At 34.2% G+C, this 15,273-nt stretch overlaps 1 protein-coding gene across 1 annotated transcript in view; it reads left to right on the forward strand.

The window, feature by feature from the left end:
• Window positions 1–1,055: 1,055 nt before the first annotated feature.
• The window catches only part of Spry3 (sprouty RTK signaling antagonist 3), a 29,475-nt gene continuing 15,257 nt past the window's right edge, over window positions 1,056–15,273 (forward strand). Inside the window, exon 1 of the mRNA XM_071606857.1 lies at window positions 1,056–1,133. The gene's annotated coding sequence lies outside the window, so the exon portion shown is untranslated. The remainder of the gene's footprint in view (window positions 1,134–15,273) is intronic.

The following is a 15,273-nucleotide window of genomic DNA, read 5'->3' on the forward strand; positions in this document are numbered from 1 at the left end:
TGATGTTAAGGGAAAACAAAAATATGCCTACCTTTTCTCTGTGGAAAATGCAAATCAAAACCACAATAAGATATCACCTCATGCTCATTAGGATGGCCATAATAATTTTTAATTTTGTTAATGTATATTGTACATATCAATGAGGCTCCACATGATAATTCCATACATGCATACAGTGGAGTAATAAAATTAGGAAAAGAGGCATTTTCCTCTCCTTGTAAGTTCTTTTTTCAAATTATTTACTTATTTATTTTGGTGCAGAAAATCAAACCCAGGGCCTTACACATGCTAGGCAAGCATTCTACTGCTGAACTATGTCCCAACCCCTCCTTATCATTTCTTTATGTTTGGAGTTTTTGAGCTCATCTTTTCTTCTTCATAAAATGCATAATAGGTTATCATGAACTATAGTTATTCCTCTGTGTTGTGGAACACCAAAACTTATTTTTTTTATCTAACTGTGTTTTAGTATCTGTTGCCCAACCTTCCTTTATCTCTTCTTCTTCCACCCTTCCTAGTCTCTGGTAATCAGAATTCTACATTCAGATTGACAGATTTCTTTTAGAAGTAGAAAATAACAAGCATTGGTGAAGTCTGAAAATTGGAACCCACAAAAATTGTTGGTGGGAATACAAAATGGTTTAGCTTCTACAGAAAACAATTTGACAATTCCTCAAAAACTTAAACACAGAATTACTATATGACCCAGGAATTGCATTCCTAAGTACATACACAACATAAGTGAAAACAACTTTTCAAACAAAAGTTTGTAGAAAGATACTGTCTATCCATATAATGAAATATTCAGCTGTAAAAGAAATGAAATCGAGGTACATATACAACATAGATGAACTTTGAAAACATGCTGAGTGAAATAAGCCAGATACAAAAGAGCAAGTTTCTTATGATTCCATTTACATTATATATTTTATATCTTTATATTAAGAAAAAGTGTATTTGTACAGCCCAGTTTTGTCCTCTTCTATTCTTGGAAGCCAGGATGCCCAAAGGAAGCATACAACAGGGCAAAGTGTGCAATTTAGTGTACCTGGGAAACTTGGGCAGGAGAGGTTGCAGAGGAAGAGGGAAGTGAATCCAGACTCAAGACACCTTGCCACACTGGGACTTTGGAGGTAAGCCCACCTATGAGCCAGCAGATGTTTGGGAAAATGAAAGTGTGAATATTGAAAAGTATAATTCATAGCAACTCTGAAATGCTGTGGGGTGGTTTTGGTGTGTGGGGGTTCCATAGTAATCTTAGGGTAGAGACCCCAGGCAAATGCAGAGAATAAGCAAGAGTCTTGGAAAACAAGAACCCCGTATAAACAGGTGACTTCTCATCCCAGTACGTGCTCTTGTGAGGACAACCAGATTAGATGTTATCCAGAAGATCTGCAGAGATAGTCTCTGTGCAAACAAGGGACTTTGTGGGCCAAGGTAAGGGGAAAGAAGTGGTGAAATAGCAACCAAAGGGCTCCAGCTCCCTGGGGCTGCTAGAAGGACATTTCTCTGTAATCATCCTGCCTGCTCTATCTCTGCAAACTGTGTTGTGTTTCACTTCACATTCCAAGCAGGAAGGGACTTTTCCTGGCAAATATGGTTTAAAATGTTTTTCTCAGTGTCCTGCAGTACAGATAAAAACACTAATCCCACAGAGGAAATCAGAACAAAATGGTAGGAAAAAAGTACAACGTGAGGGCAGACCTGGGGCACTAAAGTCAGAGAGGGGGAGAGAGAGGGGGAGAGAGGGGGGAGAGAGAGGGGGAGAGAGGGGTAGAGAGAGGGGGAGAGAGAGGGGGAGAGAGGGGGAGAGAGGGGGGGGGAGAGAGAGGGGGAGAGAGAGGGGGAGAGAGAGGGAGAGAGCAAGTCACAGCCTCATGCAGTCACTGCTCACATCATGCAGGCAGGCAGGGCATTGCTGGAAGGACACAGAAACCTGCTACACCACTCTTAGCAATGGAGTGCTTTCACTTGGCTAGCAGCTGCTCTACTTGTGGACTGTTTTGTAGTAGTCTTTCCAGGTGATACCTAGATTTTCATGTTCCCTCATTTCATTTGATTGGGCTTCAGGGGTTCTTTCTGATGTGTGTCAGATTTAAGTTGTATTTTAGAAATGCAAGGAATCAAGGAAGAATAGGGTGTTAAACTACTCAGTACAAAGCTACTTTCCTAACTTCAAATAATGTCTGAACTTATGTCTAAGGAACATAGAATCACCTTTCAGTACCTAGTCTCATTTTTTCCACCATTCAAGTGTCCCTTATGCAAAAGAGAGATTCTATGTGACTGTGGTCTGAGGAATAGCACTAAAGAAATCCATCTTCCTGTAAGCTTAAGAAACTCATCTCATCCAAGACCAACTCCCATTTGCTAAATTTTGACATAAAGCTGAGGCTGGTATAAGAACCATCATGAAGAGCAACTACTGAGAGGTACTGACTGACAACATTTTAGAGGTATGGCTGAAAGCAAACAGCAGGAATAACAAACAAAAACTTCTATGGATGGGAATTACCTCTGAGGACAGAAGTTATATGTCCAGGCTTGGGAGACCTAATTGTTCCAAGATACCTAGCTTTCTATTTCAAACAAAAATAATATTAACATCAGGAAATACTACTCTTTTCCAAGACTTTTAATTGAGCAGATAAAATAATTTGACCTTCAATAATTTCTTTAACCCTATTGAGCATCAATTTCCCCACTTGAACATAAAAGTAATAAATATACCTCATAGATTTAGTATGAAACTTAAGATAAAATATGTAATTTATCTTGCATATTACTTGGCACATAGTAAACACCAAATATACTTTTGTTATTAATATTATTATTTGCATTAGTGAACTTAATAGGGATGAAAGCTCCAAAGCACTGGGTAGGAATTTGAGCCAGCCATGGAGACCTTGAATTGTAACCTGGCCTTCAGATTCCTCATCAGGAGGGTGGGACCAGGAATAAGAGCGTTACACTTGGCAAAAGTCCAAACTGCATGACTGCACAAACACTGTAACTGTTCTGTATTCAGACACATTTGAAAGGATTTTTCCAGCATAAATTTCTAAATGTGCTGCTTGTTTTGTAATTCAATCTAGGGCAGCAGCAGCAGTACTATCATTATTTACATTTCTGCCTTTCAGTCTTGGATCCAAGATATTTGCAGCAATATGAATTGGCTCATAACAAAATTCTTCTCTTTTCTTAAAAATGTATTTCATGTTATTTTCTTTTATACCTGTAAGCAAGTAAATATTAATAATATTTCACATTGATTTGTTTCTGGGACATTTAGTCAGAAATAACTTACAGAAATAAATTGCCTAATTCAGTTTACTGTAGGCAATTTGACATTAAATTCTTCCCAACATAATTAGGTTTCTAATTTTGTTTATGTATGTATATATATATATATATATATATATATATATATATATATATATTCATTTTAATGAACAAAAGACAATACAAAGTCCTTATAAGCAATTGGCACCACTGCAAAGTAAAAGAAAAGAGAATAGCAGTTTTATTTTAAAACTCTTTTTTATCCCAAATTTTTCAATTAAGATTGTCAGTTAAAAGAAGAATGATAATAATTGCTTATTTCATTTGTGTATATGTTAAGTCTTAAGAGAGTTATAATAATGACCATTATTTTTCACCACTTTCTTTATCTTGGTTGTATTTAGAGTTTTACATTCTCTAACATTAATCATATGTAAATTTGCATTAGTCTTTCTTTACTAGGATACACTCAAATTCTTGAAGGACCAACCTGGTTGATCTGTAATAGACTGTTGCACCATGACCCCAATAAATGAACTCCAACACAATCAACTGGTTTAGACTAGAATCATGTGAAAAGATAACTATTGAAGGGTAAAAGATTGGAAAATCAGGACTGTTCACTTTACACACAAGGTTTCCAGGTATATATTTCCATATTTTTGTCTGTATTTCCATTTACTTCATTGAATCTTTTATTGTTTCTTCTTGATTGTGAACTGTGGATCTGAGACCAAATCATCTCTAAGAAAACTTTCAGCCCTCAAATGACCTCATTATTACATCCTTTCTGAAGCTTAACAGAATTTGTCTCCAAGTTAAAGAGGAATCACAGGGCTTCACGCTTAATGGCTGCTGATTCAAAATTAATTTTCTTTCCTTAGATCCCTAAATCTATCCCAGCACATAATTACAGAATCTTGCTTTGGAAGGGGCCCTGGAACTTAATCTAATTTTCAACCTATTGCAGGCTTCATTATTAAAGAATGAATGATAGTTTGTAAATCCATCTTTGTTTGAATCCTTACCAGATAAAGACTAATTAATGCATTAGTAGTTAGAAAAAAATTCTTAAAATGAGCTAAAAATCCACCTTCCTAAAACTTTCCTTGAGCAAAGTTTCATGGGCCCTTTTAAGAAGAGATTTTCCTATTTTCATTTAAAATATTGTCCTATCAAATTATCTCTAAGTGGATCAAATATAGCATAGTATAACAGGAAGTACTCGTTGTGGTTCTATCTCCATTAATCCATATTCCAAAATATTGCCCACTCTTTTAAGCTACCAGCCCTGATGCAGTATCCCAAACATCAGTGCCAAAACCAGAAGTGCATTCTCCTATTACATTAATAATAATTTTACAGTATGGTGGCAGGAAATGCACTTTCTGTTCACTGGCTATAGCTATTAAACTATACGGAAATGACTGCCTGGAAGGCAGCCAGGTCCCTTGGCTTAAAGGCCAACCCTGAGGAAGACAAAGGTAATACAAGAAGGGAAATTATACCACTTTGCCCCTCATTATTGAGACAATCTAGAGCACTGCTTCTCAAATCTCTGTGGTGAAGGACCCCCCCATACTTTTTTCTAAGTTCAAATTTGCCATGGATTTTTATAAAATAGGAAAGAAATGATGCACATGGATGTAGCAACAATGTCAAATGCATTAAAAATTTCTAAATTCTTACCATTTATATAGTTGATCAGTATATTTTTATAATTATATACTTATCATATTTATGTCATAATGTACTGGTAATAGTTTTGTGACTGACCTGTAAAATACATGATGCATAGCACTGCTCCAGAAAGTGAGAAGGGATGAGAATTATTCTTGGCATCCTAACCTTTTGTATAATGTTCAAGTGATATGATAAAAGTTATTCTTGTTACTGGTAAGCACTAGATGTTTGTGTATCTTAAATATAAATTGGTGGTCATGTATAATGAGAGAGTAAACACCTGGTATGAGGATAGTATCAATGAAATCAATTGCCATTTATAAATTTTATTTAAAGTGATTTAATGGTGAAATTTTGCCTAATAAAATGAACATGGGGAAATCTGTTTGCCCATAGATAGATTGTATCAAATATCATTTTATAGTTCTGTTATTGCCATGAATAGAATTTATGAAGTGGTACTTCTACATAGGCAAATAGAACTTCCAAAATATTAATTTTGCCAGTAAAACTGGAATAATGCTAAGGTCAGGAGTAGTAAGGTGGGAAAAGAATGGGGAATAGAATGACAACTGGTATATTGAATTAAAGTAATGAGGAATAGTTATATGAATCTCCCGTCTGTCACTGATATTCACCCCCAGATGAAGATTTTTAAAGGAAGAATTCTCATACTGGAGACAAACATGCAGAGGTGATTTGGGCTTGAAGTAGGGAATTAGCAGTGGGGATAGGGATAATATGATCAGGATCTGGGTATATTTTAAAGAAAATATGAATAGGATTTGCTGATTACTGCATTGGGGGCATAAAAGAGAAAAGACAAGAATGAGTCCAAGATTTTTGCCTGAGGAACTGGAATAACTAAGGTACTATTTATTATCATGAAAACATTGTAAGAAAGTTGGTTGATTTGTGTTTAAGAATGGAAAGTTGATATTTTGGACATGTTAACTAGATGTCTTTTAAACATCCAAGTGGAGATATTGAGTAGGCTATGAAGTATATTACTCTGAAGTTCAAAGGAGGAATCTAGTCCATAGATATTGAAAGTCCTCTATTAAATAGAAGAAATTTAAAGTCATGAAACTGGATGATATCAGCAAGAAATGAGTATAGATACAGAAGTCCAAGTATTGAGCTTCAGTATTTCAAAGTTGGAAGCTAAAATATCACCATAGGACAATGAGAACAAATAATAAGGGAGATAAAGGAGAAAAGTCAGCCTGGAAGCCAAGTAGTGTTTTAGAGAGTGATCAACTTTGTAAATGATACTGACAGGTCAATTAAGATGAGGATGGATAATTAAACTTTGAATTTAACAATATACAAGTCATTGGTAATGTTAACAGGGGTAGCTTGTAAAACTAGGTCATCAGAGTGAGAATGGAGTAGTGTATATTGGAGGCTTAAGGAGAGTAGCTGGCATAAAATAGTCATCAAGAGAGTGGATTGTGAAAATGACATAGCATTGCCAAGCAGCATTAAAAGCTCACTTGAGGTTAATAGTCATGAATTTGAAGAGACTTAAATTAAATGGAGATCAAACTAGTTAACATGGAAACAAAATAGAATGACAGTTGAATTTAGACAGGTTTAGGGTTTCTTTCATATGAATATGATGAATTGAAAGGGAGAAAACAAATTAATGGTACATGTCTGGGGGTGACTGTAATTATGAAATATGAAATCTAAATTCTGGTAAGAAGGGTAATGAGAATATGAGGTAAGTGAATGCCAATAAAAAGTTGTAGAGGGTCACGAATGAATTGGAGGTCCCAGAAAGGTAAAGAAAATATAGTAACTGGGACATTAGAATGAGTGATCACAAAAGATAGGAAGAGATTATTTGAGAAGGTGATACCAAATTGAGATTATGCTCTTAGTGCATTATTTATTGAAGGGAGGCTGAAAACAAATCTCAAGGCTCATATTCCAGAAATAATGCCCAGGACCAGTGCTATTGCCCTGATAAGAAAAACTGTTGCTCTTGCATTAGATGCCAAGAAATTTACTTTACTGCAACAGTTCCTGCTGCCAGCACTGGTGTCACTACTTTATTAAGAAACTGACCTTGAAATCTCTGCCATCCCCCAGAGTCAAAATCCTTGGCTACTACCCATTCCAAAAAAAAAAAAAAAAAGAAAGAAAAAGAAAAAAAGAAAGGAAAAAAGAGAAAGAAACCATACAGTTTTTATTTATATCTTCAATTCTGAATCAAAGTCTCATGTTAGGACATTTGATTGGTAGACTCTAAGTCATATTCTGACAATGTAGAATCAATACAATCTAGAAGTTTGAGTTTTGACATCTACATTTAAAAGGCAAAAATTGTTATATGAGCTTCCCATATAGTCAGTCTGTCACAAAGATAAAAAAATATCTGTTTTAGAACTTAAAACATAAATGCCAAAATTTTACACTTTACAAAGGGGTAGTAACTAGCAGCATGCACACAACTAAAAACAGTTACTTAGTTGACTGAACAAAGATTCTCTCAGGATGCAACATAAAAGCCAAAGGAAAATTATGAAAAAAGTAAGAGTGATATGAATCTCTACAAGAATCCAAATGCTTATTTTTAATGATCATTGGAAAAGAGGGGAAGGGATAAGAAAGTAAGAAAAAGGAAGAGAAATGAAAGGAAGGGAAGGAAAGAGTGGGGAAGATGGAATCAATGACATAATGGACTAAAATTGCTTTAAACTCAAGAATGACTTAAGTCTTCTGATTGAAACAGCTACCAAGTCTCAAGAAGGAACAATGAAAATGATACATGTCTAGATAGATCCTGGTAAGAATAAACTCTGAAGTACACCAAAATAAGCTTAAACGGATAAAAGATTTATTGAAAAATAGAAAATCATCAAAATGTGCAAAGTATTAGAAGAAAATATGGGGAGATATATGCACAAAATGTAGAGTCCATGATCCTATAATGGGAAAGATTGTATACATGTATCAAAATATGTACATAAACATGCCATTATTATAAGTCAATTAAAAATTTAAAAATTGATGTTTTACTATATAACAATTTAAAATATTTCATAGCACATGTATTATAAATTAAAAGGCCAATAAAAAACTGAAAAATATTAATGTCAGAGATCTAATTGTCTTAATATTTATATGTTAATGTTTATGTTTAAGTGCATCTATTATGTTCTTTTAGGCATAAAATGTAAAGTAGCTCAATATAAAATTGGATAGAAAACATAAAAATATAGTTCTCAAAATGAGACATAGCCAATATTTATAAAAGTAGTACAATGCATTGGACATCACAAAAAAGTATTAAGTTTCACTCATTTTTAAGACCCAAGATATCATTTTTTTACTTCTAAAATGGAACAAGGTCAAGAAATTTGATAATATATTTTTTTTAATTTTTTTTTAATATTTATTTATTTATTTTTTTAGTTTTTGGCGGACACAACATCTTTGTTTTGTATGTGGTGCTGAGGATCGAACCCGGGCCGCACGCATGCCAGGCGAGCGCGCTACCGCTTGAGCCACATCCCCAGCCCCGAGAAATTTGATAATATATTTAGGTGACAAGAATGTAAAGAAAATGAGGATTCTCATAAATTCCTGGTGGTAGTGTAAATTGGTACAGGAGAGCAATTTGATGACACCAATCAAAACAAAATACATGTTGTAGCATTTTTACTTTATAAATTTATCCTATAGATATATTACCAAAAATATGTCAAATGTATTTATTGTTGCACTGTTTGGAATACTAAAAGTCTAAAAATAATCTAGATGTTCATCAGTCAGAGACTGGCACTTCTGACAAAGAGTCATACATGTCAGGAGTCTATTTGGATGAGGACTGAAGACCCTCAGAAATGTATTCTTTTAAAAAACAGCTTTATTGAAATGTAATTCAATCCAATAATACTTATCCATTAAATGTGTACAATCGAGTAGTTTCTGGTACATTTACATAGTTGTAGAATCATCATATTCAACACCATAACATTTTCATCAACTTAATAACAAACCTTTTATATCTTAGCAGTCACTCCCAACTTTCCTCCCCATTAGCCCCCTGAAACCACTAACGTACTTTCTGTCTTTTTGGATTTGCCTATTCTGGAAATTTCATATGAATGGAATTGTAAAATACATGGCCGTTTGTGTCTAGGCTTCTTTCACTTATTGTGATGTTCTCAAGGTTCAGTCATGTCATAGCATGTATCACTGCTCCATTCTTTTTTTTTTAATTATCTGTTCTTTTTAGTTACATATAACAGTAGAATGTATTTTGACATATCATACATACATAGAGTATAACTTCCCATTCTTGTGGTTGTACATGATATGGAGTTTCACTGGTCGTGTATTCATATATGAGCATAGGAAAGTGATGTCCAATGTATTCTATTGTCTTTCCCATTCCCATACTCCCTTCCTTCCCCCGACTCCACCCTGTTATGGCCAAAAAATATTCCATTGTATGGATAGACAACATTTTGTTAATTCATGTATCAGGTGGTTATTCCTATCTTTTGACTTTTCTTAATAATCCTGATAATTGAACATTCATGCACATATTTTTTTGTAGACCCTTTGTTTTCAATTCCTTTGAATATATATTTAGGAATGGAATTGCTAGACCATATGATAACTTCATGTTTAATATTTTGAGGAACTTCCAAACTGTTTCCAGAGTGGATGCACCGTTTTACAATCTTACCAGCAATGTTTGAGTCTTCTAAGTTTTCTATACCCTCACTAATACTTGTTACTGTCTGTTGTTTTGACATTTTGGGGGGTGTGAAGTTGTATCTAAGTATGTTTTTTCTTGGAATTTTCCTAATGACTGATGATAGTGAACATCTTTTCATTTACATATTGGTTATTTGTATGTCTTAGAGACATTTCTATTTCTATTCAAAGCTTTGCCCATTTTTCAATTCAGTTCATTTTTGTTGTTGAAGTGAAATAGTTCTTTATTGTATATGCAAACTGCATTCAGATATATGATTTGCAAACATTTTATCCCATTCTGTGTGTTATATTTTCACTTTCTTGATGATGTTTTTGGCAGCAAAAAAGGTCTGAATTTTGGAGAGGTGAAATGTTTCTACTTGTTCTTTTTTCATTTGTGCTCTTGTTGTATCTTAAGAAGGTTTTACATACTCCAGGGTCACAAAGACTTACTACTATGCCTTCTTCTAACAATTTTGAAGTGTTAGTTCTTAACTTTAGGTGTATGATCTGATTTGAATTAAACATTATATATTTTTGAAGTAAAGGTCAAACTTCATTCTTTTTCATGTGTCTATTCAGTTGTTGTAGCATCATTTGTTTTAAAGACTACTATTTTCCCATTAACTTGGGCTGACACCTTGTAGAAAATCAATTGACTATAAATGCAAGGTTGTGTTTCTAGACTCTCAATTCTATTTCATTGTTTTATATGTATATCCTTATGTCAGTCCCATGCTATTTTGATTACTATAGCTTGTAGTAAGTTTTGAAATCAGAAAGATTGAATACTCCTGTTTTGATCTTCCTTTTCAAGATTGGTTTGGCTGTTCTGTGACTATTGCCTTTCCATTTGAATTTTAGGATGTGCTCATTAACTTTTATGAAAAAATAATTCATCTAGAATTTTGATAGAAATTGTGTTGAATTATAGATCACTTTTGGGAGAATTGCCATCTTAACAAAATTCTTTCTATACATAGTCTTTGGACATCTATTTTCTCTTGGCCTGATGGAAAGGATGTTCCTAAGGGATATTTTTTAAGTTAGGGGCATCAAAAGGAAAGTTATAGAGGGTGATAGAGAAAGACTAAGAAAGCAGAGAAATAGGAAATAAAATGAAAATTAGAGGGCTGGGGTTATACCTCAGTGTTAGAGTGCTTGCCTCGCACATGTGAGGTACTAGGTTCGATCCTCAGCACCACATAAAACTAAATAAAGATATTGTGTCTATCTTTAAAAAATCTTTAAAAAATGAAAATTAGAAAGTGAGGAAACAAAGGAGACAAGGAAAAGAAGAGTAGGTGGCTGGGGAGAGAGAGTATAACAAGAATAAAGTTCATGAAGGTAGGAGGGGTGGGAGAGACCTTGTAATACACAGTTAACATCTTAATTGAAATTTAACAGAAAAAAAAAACCCTTGTTTGAAAGGAAAAAACTGTCTATATTTAGTAATGGGTAGGATGTCAGTTCTGAAAATAAACTGCTCCCAGAACCAAATGCAGTCCTCAGTGCTGTTGTCACCTGCAGCAGCCTGTCCTTCGTTGTATAGGAGAGTACAACACAGACATATCAGCTACTTTAGATCTCCCAATATTTGCAGAAATTTGCCCCACTTTGTCTCCTTGTTCCATTCCCAAGTTTTAAGTGACTTAGAGAATTATGATACATTAAGATGAACACACATTCACTATGTTGGGAAAATATAGATGATGCCTTTCACTGAAAAGGAAAAAAATAGTTATTTGATATAATGAAATATAACCAGAATTCCAGAATTATAACTTCCAATTCTATCTTCTCTTCATTTCCACATTAACTACTTGCTGTTGTGGATTGTTGAAATGGCTTCCTAATTTTTGTTTTACTACTTCCAACCTAAGCTCCCCTACTAAATATATATACCACAGAGCAGCCAGAGAAATACTTTTAATTCCATCTCATTTATTTAAAAAAATAGATGTAGATGGACACAATACCTTTATTTAATTTATTTATTTATATGTGGTGCTGAGAATGTAAATCAGTGCCTCACACATGCTAGGCAAGTACCCTGCCACTGAGCCTCAACCTCAGACTGTTCTCATTTTGTTTTATGACTTTACTCTTGCCAACCCCTTCAGTATTGGTGCTCTCTAATATTTTTTTTTATCTTTGCCCTTCTATCATTCTAATATTCTACACATTATCTCTGGCTATGGTCATCTATTCACACAACTTAAATCTGTACATTTTTGATGTTACCATTCTGATTACTAATTCAGATCTTTTTCTAAACTCAAAATTCATATATAGTATATTGTATGTTATCATTCACATATTACATGAGTACCTCCAACCCAACATCACCAAAGCTTACTTAATTTTTTTCTTCCATATCTTTGTAAATGGCACAATAAACACCCACATAAGTCACTGTCTTATTTTTCTACCTTCTATCATCTACTTTTCTTCATCTATACTGTCTCTACCATAATTCAGACCATCATCATCCCTCATCTCATTTACTGACAGACTCTCCTGAAGATTATGTTTACATTTCCACTTATTCTACTATACTGTGAGTAATAAGAATAAGACCGTTCATTTATTTATTCAAACAGTATGTATTGATGGCCGACAACATAGCATATTCATCTCTATATCTCTCACATCAAACCTATTGTCTCACATTATTTTTCTGTTTGCTATATATTTCATTTATTGAATTACATTGAAACTTACTATGTCACAGGTGAGGAAAATAGGGCCTAGGAATAAAATTTGACCTGCCAAAGCCATGCAGCAGATTAGGAGACTACAATTTACATTTTCTTACTCTTAATCCAGCTTTCTTTCCACAGGAACATATTTCCCCTCCCTCAAACCCCTCCATTGTTGGTGATTTTGTTCCTATATTGTTTGCCAGCTTCAGTGGAAAACAAAATAATCATCACCATCCCTATAGGCTTCTTGGTTAAGAATTTGAATTTCCTTGGCATTGCTTACTTCTGGCATCATCACTGCTGAATCAGGATGACTGCAGGTCAGCTTTTCATCTAAAGAGATTTTCTTGACTTCAATCTAGTGTGGATAGAAGTAGCCTCAAAAAATTTTAGGGGCTGGGGATGTGGCTCAAGTGGTAGCGCGCTCGCCTAGGATGTGTGAAGCACTGGGTTTGATTCTCAGCACCACATAAACATAAAATAAAAAAGATATTGTGTCCACCTAAAACTAAAAAAAAAAAAAAAAGATCTAGGTCTTAGAAGAAAGAGAATGAGGAAAGTCTTTCAGAATTTGTGCAAAAGTATGTGGTTTATGCAGACAAAACAAGAGAAAATGGCTTGAAACAGAGAATTCCATTAGGTTCATGGATGAAGTTACTGATAATGATTATTCTAGACACAATATTGGACTAAGATCTAAATTTTTTTTTAAAATAAGCTCCTTGTATTATAGGAATATGAGTAAAACATGCAGTGTGGTGCCTTCTAGAAAAAGTTTCTACTCTTAACTTTTCAGGCTATGAGTATAGGGGACTAAGTCAGAATGGGATAAAAATATGGTTTTTTCACATCTTTGTATCTTTGTTCATGATGTCATCTCTGCTTGAAATGGTTTTATCCATTATTTTATTTATCAATATATATAAAGTATGTACTCTGTAAGGCATTATACTCAGTTTTGGAGATTCTATGTTTTTTTTTTTTCCTTGTAGTTCATGCCATCATACTTCTCTCATGGCCTTTGTACATGCTAGTCCTTTTTCTGTAAATCTTTCTCATCTTCAAATTTATATTTAAATATTGCCTTTTCTAGGATGCATTCTATAACCCCATGAATACTGTATTAGTTGTATTTCTTTATGTTCCTTTCCAAAACACTTATTATCCTATACTGTATTTGTCTATTGGCTATCTTACCCACTAAATTATGAGTCTTTTGAGAGCAGAGATTCCTTTGTCAATTACATATCAATAACACACCTATATTAGCATATGATTAATTCATTTATTATTGTATCTTAATTTTTCCTGTATCCCCAGAACCTGATACAAAGTAGGACCTCCGTATATTTGCTGATTGTTGAATGAATCAAGGAGTTCATAATTTAGTAATGGAAATAATATAGAACACATAAATTATATTATGGTATAATGAGGACAAAAACGGAAGTATGTTTACCAGTTGGATATCTTTACTCATTCTTTTATTCATCAATTCAACATTATAGACGATTTCTCTTTCAGGTATATTCTTCCTTCCAGGAGCTCTCAGCCTATTGGGAAACATAGATAAGTAAACAGATCACTTAAATGCAGTGTACTAAGTGTTCTGACAAGAGTAAGTACATCCTCTATGACTCAGCTCAGGAAATACTTCCTCCAGGAAGTCTTCACTGACTTCTCCAGATGGAACTTGATTTATGTCTTTTTTCTCTCATCTTTATTCTTAAACTTTCTGTGCTTTCTTCAAATAAGTGAGCCTTGTGTTCTGATATATTGTAACCACTGGCTTAATGTGTCTGCTTTCTCCATAGGCCAATGAAACTTTTCAGTGCAGAGCCATTTTGATTTGTCCCAGCACAGTGCCTAGAGTAGTCCCTCCAAAAACATTTGTTGAATGCTGACATTTCTTATTACTTATGTTATCTTAAGTTACATCTCAAAAAAGAAAATATTTAGTGTCCTCATTTTACAAAAATTTTACAAAGTAGCCAAACCAACCATCACACACCCATTAATTAATGAAACTGGTTGTAAACCTAGGTTGGGCTCCTAAGGCCTTCTTTAAGATTGGCTCATTTCTTTAATCTTGGAGTTCATTAGGGTCAAACTTAGGGAGAATCCTTAGTTGTCAGAGTCTTATCCAGGCTTCAGGTGCTTAAGTCCTTTTTTTCAGTAGAGATAGTTCCAGGTAAATTTGTAACTGGGGTAAAGCTTGTGACTCTCCTATATTCTAAAGTACACAATATGCTTTGGTCCAGAATGTCAATCCTTGTAGATTCTCCTGGAATTTGGCTCTAACAAATACCTTAACCCTCCCCCTTCATCTCTTTTTTCCCACTAATTCCTTCCTTTCATTTCAAAATTCAGTTGGTTTCCTTATGTTAGTAAAATCTTACAACTATGTCATGCTCTTTGATTTCCTCTCAACTTACTAATGCTTGACTTTCTATCCATCCTACCACCAAAACTACTTTCAGTGAATCTCTAGAAGTCCCCTGTCACTAAATTCATTGGCTATTTTAACTGCTTGTCCTAATTTCCCTTCAGTATTACGCCATTTTGACTACCTTATCCTTATTGCACTCTTCTGTACTCTTTTGTCACAGCGTACTATTCTGATCCCTTTTCAACATCTGGCTTCTTTGCTAATTCTTTTTTATCCTTTTGTCTTTTAACTTTCTACATGGTACCAGTCTTTTTCTTTCTCCCTTTCCTCTACTTCACAGGTTTCATTCATTTAAAAAAAAAAAAAAATGCCAGTGATCTCTTCCATGTTAACATGCCCTCAAGTCTCTCTCCTGTAATATCACTCCAATTCTAGTCCCATGTCTCTAACTTGGTACCAAATACTCCCATTTGAAAATGTCCCATAATCACCTCA

Source organism: Marmota flaviventris, chromosome X (assembly GCF_047511675.1).
Source record: "Marmota flaviventris isolate mMarFla1 chromosome X, mMarFla1.hap1, whole genome shotgun sequence".
Classification (NCBI taxonomy): domain Eukaryota; kingdom Metazoa; phylum Chordata; class Mammalia; order Rodentia; family Sciuridae; genus Marmota; species Marmota flaviventris.